Below are 15149 nucleotides of genomic sequence, written 5' to 3'. Positions count from 1 at the left end.
GCGGCCCCGGGCTGAACCCGGGCAGGAGGGCGGCAGGGGTTCCTCCTCCTCAGCTGCAGGGCGCTGTGAGTGTCCCTCTTGAGGTTCCTCAGGCTCCTCCTGGCCCGCTTCGCCATCCTGGGGAGGTGGCTCCAGATCACATCTCTGCCCTGAGCATGAGCTGCTCGTGCATTGCATTCGCTCCTGTGCTCGCCAGGTTGCCCAGCTGGAGCAGGGGCTAGCAGGCTAAGCCCAGCTGCACGCCGACATGGAGCATCAGTGGCTCCTGGGCAGTTGTTTGGGAAGTCCCTCAGACTGTTCTCTGTTTCATCAGGATATATATATATACATGCACATACATAACCCCTGCAGGCTTTGCCTGCACATAGCTGCCACCACCCTTTTGGCTATGGTCAGTTCCACAGCTGTTGCTGGTGGTGGCGAGTGCTGGTGGCCTTGCAGGGTTTCAGCAGGCCCTTGGCAAACTGAGGTTCTCAGCCCATGTGGTTTCAACAGGACCAGTCTCCAGAGCTCATGAGTTCTTGGAGGGCTTTCACACGCTACCTTCCCAGTGCCAGGTCTCCTGCTGTTTCCTGGTAGTGTCCACATCTGTGGGTACCTATACAGCCCATTTACACAAACTCTCAAAAGCAGGCTTTACCACACTGCCTCTGGAGCAGAGACAAATGGAAAGAAGTCTCTTTAAAAGCTGAGGAACAGAATGAAAACACACACTTCATATCATGGTATGTGAAGACAACACTTGCTTTCATGTAAGAAGCCAGTTTAAAAGAGCTCAGATGTGGTCCTACCCACTGCCACAGGACAACAGACCTGGCCCTGAAGCCATGAGGGTTCAGTCCGCCATGCGGCAGCTCTTCCAGGCCCCCAGCATGAAGGTGCTGGCTGTGGTAGTAAAACCGATTTCCTATTAGCATGGGCACTAGCCGGCTGTGGGATGGGATGGCCCCAGGACTGACTGGGCTTGGCACATCCTCTGATTAATCAGAGTGGATTTGTTCAAGTTAATTTATTTGTGCAGGCATCTGTCAATAAGAAGCTGGAAATGCTGATTTTCTTTGCAGCTGTTAACAATGCCCTCTTGAGTGTTCTGATCAGAAATGCCTTTTTTTCCAGCACGGATTACTCTCCAAGTGCCAGTTCTGATCCAGTGTGGCTGACAGCAGTTGTCTGAGAGTGCGGCTTTGCCGTGTAATTGGGATGCAGTTGTGTGGTTAAAGCCACACGGTTCTGAGATGCTGATCTTGCCAGTCCGATCTGTGCCATATGCTTTCCAGCAATACCCGCTGCAGCACGGGGAGATGGAAGCCCCAGGGAAATTCAGGTAACTTCCAGGGGCACCAGGAATCATACGTGAAATCATGGTGCTACAGTTGTTCTCTGTTTAATTGGAGTGCAAAAGCCAACTGGAAAGAAAGGCCAAAGGAATAATTCATGATGAATGCAGCAATTATTTCTGGAGCATAGGTTCGCTCAAACGTTTCTCCAGTAGGAGATCCCAGGGCTAGCGATGCAGTCGAGTTCGTAAGCTAAGTTCACATGTTCGGCCCCCTTGGAGCATCAGATACAGTGTTCTGATCAGAAATGCCTTTTTTTCCAGCACGGATTACTCTCCAAGTGCCAGTTCTGATCCAGTGTGGCTGACAGCAGTTGTCTGAGAGTGCGGCTTTGCCGTGTAATTGGGATGCAGTTGTGTGGTTAAAGCCACACGGTTCTGAGATGCTGATCTTGCCAGTCCGATCTGTGCCATATGCTTTCCAGCAATACCCGCTGCAGCACGGGGAGATGGAAGCCCCAGGGAAATTCAGGTAACTTCCAGGGGCACCAGGAATCATACGTGAAATCATGGTGCTACAGTTGTTCTCTGTTTAATTGGAGTGCAAAAGCCAACTGGAAAGAAAGGCCAAAGGAATAATTCATGATGAATGCAGCAATTATTTCTGGAGCATAGGTTCGCTCAAACGTTTCTCCAGTAGGAGATCCCAGGGCTAGCGATGCAGTCGAGTTCGTAAGCTAAGTTCACATGTTCGGCCCCCTTGGAGCATCAGATACATAAGGCAAATGTGAGTGGGTTCAGTGCTAGAGTCTTGGTATTTGTCTACAGACCAGCGCTAATTTGGGGGGTTAGACTTGGGCCTTGAAGGAGCTGCGATGAGCACACACACGCTGTGGCGCTGCCTTTTGCCTGGCAGTGACTTTTGAACCCGCTTTCAGCTGAATGAGCCACAGGAGCAGACCTCGAAAAGCCTCAGGGTTCCTACAAGCTTTGTGAAAGTCAGGAAGAGGTTAAAGAGACCCAGACTGGCGTGGGTCTGGGGAGGGCTGAGATCACCTGGCAGTCTGTATGGCGCAGCCCCGAAAAGAAAAGCGTGGTTGCAGCCCCAAGCCAGAACAGCAGCCAGCCGCTTTCCCAGGCAGCAGCAGAGAGGCAGGGAGGGACGGTGGCAGAAGCAACAGAGTAGAGGTCTCACAGGCTGTCAGAGATTGATACCGAGAGTCGAACTGAGGCTTGCAGCAAAGGGCTGTAAGGATACAAACCAGAAAACTCTGAGAAACAAGGACTTGCTTAGTTCATGCAACAATTTGTTGGGGTTTTTTTTTTCAGCAGAGGCCTAAACCCTTATCTCCTACATCCTGATGTTTCCCCCAAACTGATGGTAGTTTCTGCAGCATCGGGGGTTTCACGTACTATCCTTTCTTCTGAAGTTTCTTGCTGTGCAAGGTGCTGGTGCTGACATGCATGGAGGGCTTGGCTTACTGAAGCGTGGGAGTGGTTTGGCCAAAACTTCCATTTGAGTATCTGCTACCTTGGTGCCACTGGGTGCACTGCGGTGGGACGGTGAAGTGATTGCTCGTCCACACAGGTAGGGGCAAACGCAGCTCTGAGGGGGGCTTACTCTAGCTGCTGACCCTGAAACCTCCAGCTTTTGTTGCCTAACAAAAAAGTGCAGATCTAGATGGAGCCAGAAACGCAAATGACAGCTGGAGCTGGAAGCTTCTTCACATCACTGATTGCATTGCCTGCGTGGGGCACCCACGCTGATAATTTAGGTGATGAACACAACCCAGAGATGTTGCATCACAGAACTTCCATAGAACACTCTGTTTAAGACTGAACCAATTCAGGGGTGACTCATCTTTGCTCCTGCAAACAGATGCTGGTTTGGGCACTTTTTGTGTGCCCTGTTGGAATTCACAGTGGTGACATTTTTCTTTGTAAACAAGCCACTCCTTTCCCAGCTTCACTGTGTAAAATAGGTGTCCTGATTCCTTAGGCACCCTGTGGCCCTTCCTGGCAGCTTTTCCAATCTAATTCCATCTTTTTGCACTTGGGAGGCCACCACTGCATGCATTATTCTGAGATCTCATCGGGGCCCTGTGCAACGCCGTTCAGGGTTCAGGGATGCTTCCTCTTCCACCCCATCCCCATGTCCCAGAGGGATAATTTTCATCCAGCATTTATTTTGGCCAAGCTATCATGTTTTATTCCCCTACAGCCAACCACTTCAGTGCTCTGCCATTTTCTCTTCTTCTGCCTTTCCTGCCGCAGAGTCTACGCATCAAGAGTTGCAATGTAGTCATTACTGTGCCTCGATGGTTTCGGTTTTCCTGTGAAGTCCACTTCTAGGTACTCTCTCCTACACACCAGGGCCCTGTACTGATAAAACCTGTCCGTTGTTTTTGCCTCTTCTTTCTCGAGTCCTGTTGGAGTTTACTGGCTGGAACGCCTGCCAGCTTTCGGCTTTGCCAATGAAAAAGTACCCACCTCTTGGATCATACGCATTTGGTTCGTGTGGGCTTCCTGAGTCCTTGTTGCTTTTCTTCAGGATTCATGGGTAAAAACTGCTGTAAAACTGAAGGGTGTTGCTGTTTTCATAAACCGCTGGGAGAAAGGCGCTTGCCTTTTATTTACTAGCGTGGAAAAGGGCGGATTTTGCTGGCAGGCTGGGGTAGCAGTGCTGTGGGCACCCTTCAGTCTTCCTGCTGCTGACTGGCAGAAGACAGTGTGAGGTTTATGGCCTTTTGTGGAGGTCAGCAGTGGTCGGTACCAAAACCAGAGTCTGAGTGATCAGCTCTTCTTCCTCAGCTTCAGAGAGAGGAGTGGATAAATTGCACTTCAGATTCCCCCGAATGGCTTCATCTGCCAGGAGCTTCCTTTAGGGGAAAGACAGATCTCTTTGTAAGAAAGGAAATCAACTTTTCTCAGCCCCCAGAAAGACTGGTTTTCTGGTGCCACACTGAACATCTTCCAGAGTGAGTTTTAAATAGCAACATTAAAAAAATAAAAATACCCAAAGAGGAAAGCTCACCTAAGCTCACTAATCATCTGGTGGAAGCCGGTCATCCACACAAGGGAGAGCTGGGCTTGTCCAGAGAGCTAAACACTTACTTCGGACATCTCTCTGGGGTGGGGAATGGCCAAGCCGATGGCACGAACTGAATACCGACACTCAGGAGGGCTGGAGTTAGACAAGATGAATCCAAAAAGCCTGGCAAACAGCACTGTTCAGTGTCTGGGCTTTGTCCAAACAGAGCATTACAAACTACTCCCCTGGACAGCAGCATCTTACAAAATGGGCTGTCTCATCAGACAGCGCTGACTTTGCTGTCCTTCCACTCAGCCGACTTGGGGCTGCACCGCAGAGGCCTATGGTCGGCCCCCAGTAATGACATCGTGATGGACCCAGCACCCTTCCTCTGGGAAGGTCCCTCGTTAAAATCCCTCGCTGGGTTGCAGTGATGATTGTTCACATCAGACTTGTGAAGGTCAATGGATTTGGTCGTTGGCTTCACTTCTCATCCCAGTAGCTGCCTGACGGAGTCATCTGCTTTGCACCCTTCTTGGCAAGTCTGAGGAAAGACCGGGGGTTAATATGGTCTTGAGGACCAGTGAGTGGTTTAGGTATTTTTTTTAACACAATAAGAAGCACTTCAGTTGTGATGAGTTCCTGGGTCTCTGCTTCAACAGTGCAGAGTACTTCTGTGGCAGCATCTCAGCAGCACTTTACTTGTCCACAGCATTGGTCATTCGGAGGGTGTGAGAGCGGTCTGCAACACGCACTGGCAGAGGAGCAAAGGGCCACATATAGTTTGTAAGTCTGTGTTGTGATCTATTACACGTCAGGTGCTTACCGAGGCGACGGATCCACGTGCAGAGACACCCGCTTCCCTGGAAGTGCGCCCGCCAGCTGGGCTAAAGAACCAGAGCAGCAGAGAGGAGGAGAGGGAGGAGGGAACACACGGGATGTGCGCTGGCAAGTTGGCAATGCGGGTTTCCAAATCAATATGGTTCTCTTCATTTGTGAGGAACTCCATGAAAGGATTGAAGCCAACGGGGTGTGAAGGACAGAAAAGCAATTGTTAAAGCTAGATGTTCTTTTCCCTTTGCCTCATTCAGTTGACTTGAGGAATGGGAACAGGCAGAGGAGGGGACTCGGAGAGTGTGCTGTGCAACTGGAAGCTTGTCAGCTTTTCCCAGCTAGATCTTACCCAACTTGTTTACCTCCCTCTGGGATCTGCCACATGATCAGATGGGAAAGAAGTGAAAAGGCATCTGTACATCACCAAGACTCCTTGCAAAGCAGCTCTTGCCCAGGTCACTGCCCTCCGCCTTCCTCTGTATTTCTCTTCTGCTGTCACTTGATCACTGCCAGGGTGCGCTGCCAGCTGCAGGAGTAGTGCCTTTTCCCTTCCCAGCCACGTGCCATGATGCCTAGTTCACCTTTTCCAACTGCAGTAATGTGCTGGAGCACAAGCATCCCCAATGCAGCGGGGCATCACGCATAGGGTGTTTGCTGCTGTCAGCAAGGTTTGGACGAATTATCTGTAGTTGTTCTGTCTCTTTCCAGCTTTGGGGACGGTCCAGCCAGAAGGAAATTGTTAAGTGTTGGGAAAGAGAATGCAGGCGTTTAAAATCTGGCTGTCGACTGCAATGGGTTGTCTGCAACGTTAACCGGTGAGGCTGGCAGCTCTTGCCGGGGACACTGGAGCTTTACCTTCCTAGAGAGGTGTTTTCATGGAAAGCAGCCTGAGAAGCGTGTACTTCAGCAGCGACCCATCACAGCGGCAGGGGACAGCATGAGAGCCGTTACAGAAGGCAATGCAATGGAGCGAGCCCAGAGCAGCAGGTGCTGTGCCCCCAGGCTGCATGTCTGGAGCAGTGGCGCATCCTCCATTTTGTGCGGAGCCATCCAAGGCCTTGAGCGATGGATAAGAGGCTGGGCTGTGCTGGTGTGTCTGCATGGCTGCTGCTCCAGGGGTCCTGTGACCATGAAGCAGAGGCATTCAAACAATTACATTTGCCCAGAAATCCCAGGAATTACAGATTTTCTTTTAAATAACCAGTGTAAGGGTGCTGAGTCCACACACATCACCTCTTTTGTCTCCCTAGTTAGCAAAGATCTGGCTGTGTAAGGGCCCATTTTACATAGCACCTCTCAAATCCTTCATTTAGCCTCTGCCTCCATCTTGAGGTCTAGGTGAAGGTAACAGGGGCAGACCAGGGCTCCTAAAACAGCAGTGGGGATACTGAGCATTCCCCACTGAACCTTGCACTTGGGGGAAAAAAATGGGTCCTTCTCTAGTGGGGAATTTCAGTGGGCAAGATATCACAGCACCAAGACCTTCATGCTGTCCGGGCTGGGGGAGTGGGGTAGCAGTAAGAAACCCATCTGTGAAATGGAATTATTTCTGCCTCCCTGCCTTTGCATGGAGACACCAACTGAGAAGTCAGTAGAGACCGTATGAAGCTTTTCTGCCTCCAGCTCCCCACCAGTTACTTATGTTAGCCCAGGCCACCTACTCTCTGGTCGGCAGGTCAGAACCACACAGCCACTCCTTCAAAGAGTCACTGTTGACAGAAACCAAGCTGAAGAGTCTCCAGCTCCCAAATTCCCAGACTGCAGCCAAAAATAAAAGCAACTTGGATTTGGTGATCCAGCCTCAACAAAGCTGTATTTGGAACAAGGCTCAGTTAATTTGTCATTGCCATAATAACAGCCTGGAGCTGAGACCAGCTGAAGCACTCAGTGTAGAGGGATTAGTCCAAACACAACTGCCACATGTTGTCGGAAGCCCAAAATGCAGAGAGCATCGAGCCAAGGGGAGCCCAAACCCTTTCCTTCAAGATCTAAGCCAAATTCTGGCCAGAACTGCCCATTCAGAGAGGAGAGGGAGCTGAGCTGCCTGAAGAGACACAACATCTTGTTGTAGTTTAAAAAAAAAGAAGAAGAAATCCAAAGATTTAAGAAGGAACAGAAGGAGTATGACTGCTGTGGACGTAGGTGACCATGGGAGTGAGCGACGAGGCTGTTGGAAGAGCTTTTTCAGCAAAGCAGGGGGGTCAGCGCAGTCCCTGTCCCTTTTCCATTGACAGAGGCCCCTTGTTCCCGTAGCCAGAAGCACTGAAGTGACTGAGCCCATCTAGATTAGAAAGGGACCTTTCAGGAGCTCTCTGGGGTTCACAAACTTCTTGATTAACTGTCACTTCAGCGTTTTTTAGGTTGCTGCTCTGATTGTACTTAGATAAGCCCTGAAGCTGTTAATGCTTTCCCGGACAACGGGATCACACATTTGGACACAGCATCGCTTGCATCCTGATTAACCTGCCTAATGAAACGGTGACGAACCACATTGCTATCGATTCCCTCCCCTCTCCTTGCTGAGGGCTATCGCTTTGTCTTTGCTAAGTGCATTCAGCCCTTCGACTGCTGCATCTCTCCATGGTGTTAATACATCAAAGAGCCTAACAGCAATTTAAACATGGCAGCAAATTTATAGCCAGGTCTGCAGTATTCTATACAGTATTTGCAACTGAATATATGCATGGGTCTAAGATTCACTCATTTATAGCAAACGCACAGGGTTTGTTCTGATCAAGTGGAATATTGGCTTTTGAGTCCTTTATACCAAAAGGTTGGGTCAGATCCAGGATCCCGAGGATGCAGGCTGGATTCACAGCCAGCAGCCCCATTTCCTTCCTCCCTTTCAAGCAAAGGAAAACCAGGTAGGTCTGTAAGAGCTGGAGCAAGGAGACTGGAAAGGCAAAGTGGGTCATGAAAAGCAGCTCTGTAGATCGCACTCTCTCTGATTGTGCATGTTTTCCTCTACGGGAGGCCAGTGGGACAGCGCCATCTTGAAGGAAAACGGATCTGTGAGTTCTGCTTGGATCTGCCTCAGCCGGCTTCACAAGGAGTGGCAAGGGGGCACGGTACCCAGCTCAGCACTGTCCCAGCCGAGGAGGAGCCACTGATGAGAGCAGGACAAGGGGAGAGGAGGAAAACAAAGCACATGCTTCCCTGGGAGGGCTCCTTCCAGCCACCCCAGGACCGCTGGCCACCCACTGCCTTTGGGAGCAGGACCGTGGGCGCAGGAGGTGCTGCTGCTCGGCGCCGTGCCTTCCCCGGGCATCTCCCACACCCCCCTCCAGCCTTTGCACAATTCTTGCCGACCGGTGGCTACAGTGGTAGCACACGCTGTCGTTTTGCCAGCATGATAAAGCAGTCGGTGTGTGTGACAGATGCCCCCTCTCCTTGTGTGGTTAAGCAGGATTGTTAGTGCGCTTTAGGAACACAAAGCTGATCTTTGGCTGGGAGCTGCCGAGCTGTAGTGTGCCTGGTGTGCTGCAGGGACTGCCAGAGCAGAGCATGCTTGCCTTGGCCTTTTCACTAGACTTACTTGTTTTCAAGGCAAGTGTGTGTTTGCGGGCAAAAGGCAGCTGCAGAGAAGCGCTGTGAGTGGCCCTGCTCTGACCCGCTGTGGGTGCTGCAGAGCTTCCCTGTCTCGTGGGCTGTTGCAGATGGTGTGGGTGGTGGCAGGGCTGTGGGGAGTGGAGTGGCAGAGCCTGCGGGCACTTGGGTGCCAAACCTTGCCAGTCTTTTTGCATCGTAAAAGCTCAATGTTGTTTTAAACCACTGAAGGATGCATTTAGGTTCTGTATTCCTCGGAAGTAAAGGCAGAAGGAATGCACAATCCCCCTTGCTGTGTGCAGTTTTAGTTACGGAGAACACATTTTGTGGTTTGGAGTCATGGGAATTGTGAATTCCTCCTGAGACAAGTTTTCCGTCTATCCCTGCTGCGTAACAGAAGACAGCAGTGCTGTCCTTAGAGCTGATAGAAAGCTGGAAAGCTTGGAAAGCCAATGCTAAGCTGAAACCAGGTAAGAGTTTGGCTCAGTGTTTTTTCAGCTAATCCTCAGGAGGGACGTGAGGGAACAGGCTAAATGATGACTTAAAAGATTGAAAGTCAGGTGAGTTGCAGCCTCCTCCCCAAAATGTCGACCAGACTTGTGGACAGCTTGATCCTGGTCCAAACCAACGCAGCAAAGCCAACACCAGCCCTGGGAAGCGCAGGCTCGTCACCAGCCCTGGGTGGCATCTAGCAGTACTCCTCTTCCTACTCCATTAATTCTGTGGACATTCATTTGTACTGGGGGAATGCCATTAGCTCCTGGGCGTCCCCCCGGAAAGTCAATGTAAGGGCTGGTTGCTGGGAAGCGTCATGCTGCTGCCTGGGGTTTCGGCTGCCATCGCAGGGGTTAAGTCCAGCATGGGGAGCAGAGAGGGCAATGTGTGAAACTGGGTGAAAGGAAAATGAAAGTGTGGCTTACACTGCTGTTGTATTTCCAACTCCACACTGGGTTGAGCTGTTGGAGGGGCTGCAAGGCTGTGGTGGAGGGGGCGGCACTCTTGGGACTGGTGACCAGTGAGCAGGAGCTGGGCCAGGCAGGGATGGGATGGGAAGGGCCCACGCACCCCTGTGCCGGTCCCGCCTGCGCTGTGTGGGGGATCGAGGGCTGTAATGTCCCCCTCACCCCGCTCCTCTGTCGGCTCCGCAGTGGTGAGGATGCTTTATGGACATGAAGAGGACCCTGCAGACTTCCCTTGCTGCAAAAAGGATTTCATTATCCTGGTGGTTATCGTGGTGAGCCACTGGACCAACCCAGAGAAGCTGTGGATGCTCCGTACCTGGAAGTGTTCAAGGATAGACAGGGCTTTGAGCAGCCTGGCCTGGTGGAAGATGTCCCTGGCCATGGCAGGGGGGCTGGACTGGATGGTCTGCAAAGGTCCCTTCCAACCCAAGCCGTTCTGTGAGTCTGTGATTCTCTCTGGAAGGAGCCGCTGGGCAATGATGTGCCCTTCCTAGCCAAATCTCACCACCTGAACTTAACCCAAATGCCCTGCTAATGTCATTGCCCTGCAGTGGGCACTACGGGGTCCGAGCCAACATTTTGTATGGGTTTTGTTACATTATGAATTTAGTGATTTTCAGTGCTCTCAGGGGCTACACTAACGCACTCCCTGTTGAAACAAGCAGGAGGAAGAGTCTGTTTGAATTTCCCAAATGGCAAACCAAAGCAGAGAGAGATGAAGCCGCTTGCCCAAATCAGCCGGGAGCAAATCTTCAGACCCTGAGCCCAGCTCCACAGTCTTAATCCCCCGGGTTCCCTCTGCTTGCGACCCAGCAATTAAAAACAAGAGTCATTTTCTAGGAGGCTGGACAGCCGAGCGGAAGGTCGTCATAGAAAAGGGAAGAACACTGGGGTGATGGAGCAATGCCTGTTACCAGCATGTGAGAACCCCGGGCCCTGCCAGTGGCTTGTGCTGCTCCCAGCACGGAGCACCCTGTGCCTTGCAGGGGCCCCTGGGCTGGAGAAAGAAAGAAGAATGTGTGGACTGCAGGGGCAGCAAGTGTCCTCCCCACATGGTGCCAGCCCCTCCTCATCCCCTGGGTCTCAGCTGTGATGGCTCCTGGCAGCACAGATTTCTCTCCCAGTGTGAAGTGGGAAGACATGCCCAGAGCGAAGGGAGTCTTGAGCCCTGCAGGAAAAAGACGCCATGCTTGTATGGACGAGGAGTGCATCCACTGATGCGGGAGACGAAGAACTTTCATCGGTGCCCGAGGGCAGGCAGCGGCAGGGCGCCAACCCCACCAGTTGCCAAGCCCCGCCGACTCAGGCTGCCCTCCAGGGACGGTTTCCAAAACCATAGCAGGGGTTACAGAAGCTCAATTTCAGTCTGTCAGCTGGCGGGTGGTGTGGGTGGGCACTGCTGGGTAGTGGCCGCCTGCTCCAACACCTTATTTCTGGTCACGTCCCTCCTCCTGAGCAGCCACAGGAATGCTGCTGACGTTGCTCTGGGGAACCCTCTGCATTTGCCCAGAAACCCGCACTGTTTCCACCCTCAGCTCAGGTGAGATTTGTAGCAAACCTGGATCCCCGGCGGTTCTCTGTCCTGGCAGACATCGCTCTGCTGCAGGAGAAGCCAGATCAAGGAGAGACTTCCGAGATCTCTCCCAAAGAGCTGCATCTGCCCAGCTGTTGAGCAGCTCGTATGCCACATTAAACCTTTCCATTTATGCATTTATTTAATGCATGCCTCTTTTTTTTCAGACTCAAGGAAGACTCGGAGTGCCCAAAGTCTGTTTTTTTCCACTTCAGCAAAGGCATTACCTCTGCCTATGGACCCCACTGCCGCTGCTTTCTCATGGATTTGCTGAAATTCCCACTGGTTTCAAGCCCGGCACTATACTTAGTACATCTTATTTTGTGGGCTAGGATGGACTTTACATCTCTCCCATATATTGAAGTTACTTGTTCTAGATATTCTGTGTATTCATGCTGAAGCCCAAGTACACCTGTGTCCTACCAGCAACCATTTTAGGTCGGGCCTTTTTTGGGTTTTGTTTGCATACTGATTATGGCGAAAAGCCTGGCTATGGAACACACCGCCAGGTGGGAGGGATTTGGGAGCCCAAGTCTGGTCAGCTCTTGGCTTGGTGCTTTCTGTGACTGCTGGGCTTTGGGGGGCAAAAGCCGGGCTAAAATAGGGGCTGCTTCTTGCTCTCTCGTGACCCAAAGCACAACGGGGCTTTGCACAGGATGCCCAGGCTGCCGGGGTGCCGAGGAGGGGACAGGGACAGGCTCGTCCCCCCTGGCTGGGGCGGGAGCTTGCTCCCCCACCATGATGCCTTCCTGTGGCTGCTGCTTTGCCTCTGCCAGGCTGAGAACCGAATGCTTGCTTTATGTTTGTATTCATTTGGTCCTCCTGATGCTAAAGCTGGAGTTTGCGGGGAGCGGAGCAGGGGCTGCAATATGCCTTGGCGGTGGGGGCGCAGCAGCCTGGCCCACAGTGTGGGCTTGCTGCTGTGACCCCAGGGGGATGTGGGATGTCCAACACCTTACTGGGGCCATCGGCTCGGGCACCACACGGACGCACGGGCCCCTGAGCTGCTCCGGCCCTTTGAGGCTCCCCCGGGCACGGCTGTCCTGCCCTGAACCCACGCAAAAGCACTGCTGCCCACAGCTGTGGCTTACCCCCACCCCTCGCCCTGTCTCTGTCCTCTTGGGGGATGAACAGCAAAGGAGTATCCCCAAAACCATGTTCCCACATAAACGGTCCTTCACTGGAGACCTTTCCCTAGCACATGCTGCCTTCTCCTCTCCCTGGCTTGAAAACGCGTTGAATTTTTTAATTAGAAAAGCTTGCAGGTTGGGGTATGGCTGGGACGGGCCCTCCCTCTGCCCATACCACCTTGACGTGTCAGAGTCCCCCTGGCCCTGGCTCCTCCAGGTGACGGGTGATCCCGGGGGTGCTGGGGCCACGGCCAGTGCCGTGCTCCTGGGCTGAGCAGTGTCCTTCCCGCTGGTGTGGGTCGCATCAGCTGGGCTTCCCTGCGGGACCCCACAGCCTCCAGGGCTGCAAATATCCATCTTGCCTGACAAATCCCACCGGAGGCCGCAGGCAGGGCCAGAGCCATATGCTCAGGTTTTCTTCCCTGGCAGCAGATTCAGCTCAGGCTGTTCCTACCTCACCCCAAGTCCTCGTCCAGATGCTCCCAGGCTTTTGGAGTTAGAAAAAAAAAAAATCTCTGCCCTCGTCCAGCCCTGGTGCCAGGTGGTGGCCGTGAGCAAAGCAGCTCAGGGAACCAGCTTGTATTGTCTCGCCCAGCAGAGTCGGACGAGCTGGGGGGGAGGTGCGAGCACCAGCATCTGCAAGCAGCCCTGCGTGTGCCATGGGGACCCCTGTGGGCTGGGGCAGGGAGGCAGCAGCGTGGGGGAGGCTCCCAGCTCGGGACTCCCAGCTCCCTCTCCTGGAGCCAGGCCAGCACTGGGGGCTGGATCCCTGCGGGGCTGGGGGTGACCCTGCCCAGGCACGAGTCACCCCCAGCCCTGGGCGCTCCTGGAGGTCTCCCCATGGCACCAGAGTTGTGGGGATGGAGCCTCCCGTCACTGATTGGGGGTGTCAGGATGAAAAGGAGGGGGACAAGCATTCCCAGGGAGAGGGCAGAAGCTCGGTCAAGGTGGGACGGTGCCATCAGGGCAGTGCTTTAGGGAGCAGGGCTGGGGGGGGGAGCCAGTTGCTGGTGCCGTGGCGCATGGTGCTTGGAGCAGCCAGTGACTCAGCCGGTGACCTCCAGTCCCCCTGACTCCCCGGGCCTGAACTTGGGGCTGTCTGTGGTCATGCATGAAGCCATCGTGACGTGTTACCTGCCTGGCTGTGCCCGTCACTGCTGTGGATGACCAGCGCGGCTTGCTGGGTGCTCAGCCTGGTGACTGGCTCTCCGAGAGGAGTCACCCCCCAGCTGTTTTGGGACCCGGCGCTTTGAAGTGCGCACCCAGCCTGTCCTGTGGTGTGTGATTCGGCTGCCCCGGGGATCCTTCCCTCGTGCCCATCACGCATCACCTGAGCTGCCGGCCACAGCCCCACGCCCTCCTGACCCCGCACTGGGTGGTGGGCGCGGGGCAGGGGCTGCTCTGCAAGGCCCAGGGTTTCGCTGCTGCCTCTCAAGAGGAGGTTGATGACCCCAAGGGGAAGCCCCTGCCCTTGCACACTGGGTACAGGGAGTGTTGGGGAGCTCTGTCTGCATTGGGGGCTCCCTGCCCCTGAGCTGCCGGCTCTGGGGCAGCAATGGGGTGTTTCTGGCCAACATTTGGAAAACTGTGTCCTCCGCCAGCCCAGGCTGCACGGGGTGTTTAGAGGAAGCTCTGAGGAGGTGCTGTCCCTTTCCCAAACCTGTCTCTCCAGCTTGCCCAGCTGGATTGCTCAGGCCAGCTCTCCCCAGTTTTTGTCCCCAGGGTGATCTCTGGTGTTTTGGCCGGTGCCCACCCTGGCTCAGCTGCTGGCACTCACAGCGGCAGGAGGCAGCGGCAGGGTCTGCAGGGCACAGTCCCTGCTGCTGCGAGGCCACCGGCACCGCCCCAGCCATGCCATGCCGGTGCTACCCCACAGTGACCGCAGCAGGTGGGCACGGAGGGGGTCTTGACTTCGGTGCTGACTGGCTTGACCTCCGCTGCCGCTAGGGAAACAGGGCAGGGGGTGCACCACCCTCCTTGGGGTGTCGGTCAAATTAATTTGTCTTCGTTTCGCCCCAGCTTTATTTCTTCAGATCGCTGACGGAAAGAGGCGGTGATGAAAACACTACCTTCAGCTTCCTGGTTATGGGCTGGCACAGGAGCAGGTGGGGGCCCTCTGACTTTGAGAGTATCTTCTCAAAGAGGAGCCACCTCCATGAGTGGCAACCTTTGAACTGACCCCGCTGATGCCAGCCCCTGTGGTGGAATTACAATGTTCTGGCTCCATCCCAATTGCAGCGTTTGGGATGCTGAGTCAGGCACATCTAAAATACTTAATCACAACCAAAAGCGTCGTTTCTGTCGTCCCTGTTGCTTTTCCGCATCCCCCCTCCACCAGAGGGGTTGGGCTTGGAGCTTGGCTCTGGCTCCAGCTTTACCTTCACGCCAGTTCAGTTCAGTCAATCCCCCCTTGCACAACACCCTGTGTTCCCAGGGTAAGAGAGCAGAGCTGGCACCGCCGCCTGTGCCTACCCTGGCTGCAATCACAGCCAGCTCTTGCATCACCTCGCCGGCAGCCTTCAGCTGCAGAAGAGCAGGAAGTAAAAAGGTTTGGTTTTTTTTTTAATGACCCGAGTTACACACACACACACACACACACACAAATCATCCGACTGGGACAAAACGGGGTTTGCAGGAGAAGCAGTTCTGCAGGACCCTTTCGTCCAAGCGTGCGATGGTGCAGAGGTGAAGAGGTTTGTCGCTGGAAAAGCAGCAGCGCTCCTCAGCACGCTCCTGCTGCTGCTGCCCTGGTGTCATTGCTTTCGTTCGGATGAGATGCAATTCTGTGTGATTCTGT

The sequence above is a fragment of the Egretta garzetta genome, unplaced genomic scaffold, assembly GCF_000687185.1.
Source record: "Egretta garzetta isolate BGI_Z169 unplaced genomic scaffold, ASM68718v1 scaffold440, whole genome shotgun sequence".
Lineage (NCBI taxonomy): Eukaryota > Metazoa > Chordata > Aves > Pelecaniformes > Ardeidae > Egretta > Egretta garzetta.
Note: the sequence above shows the minus strand (reverse complement) of the source record.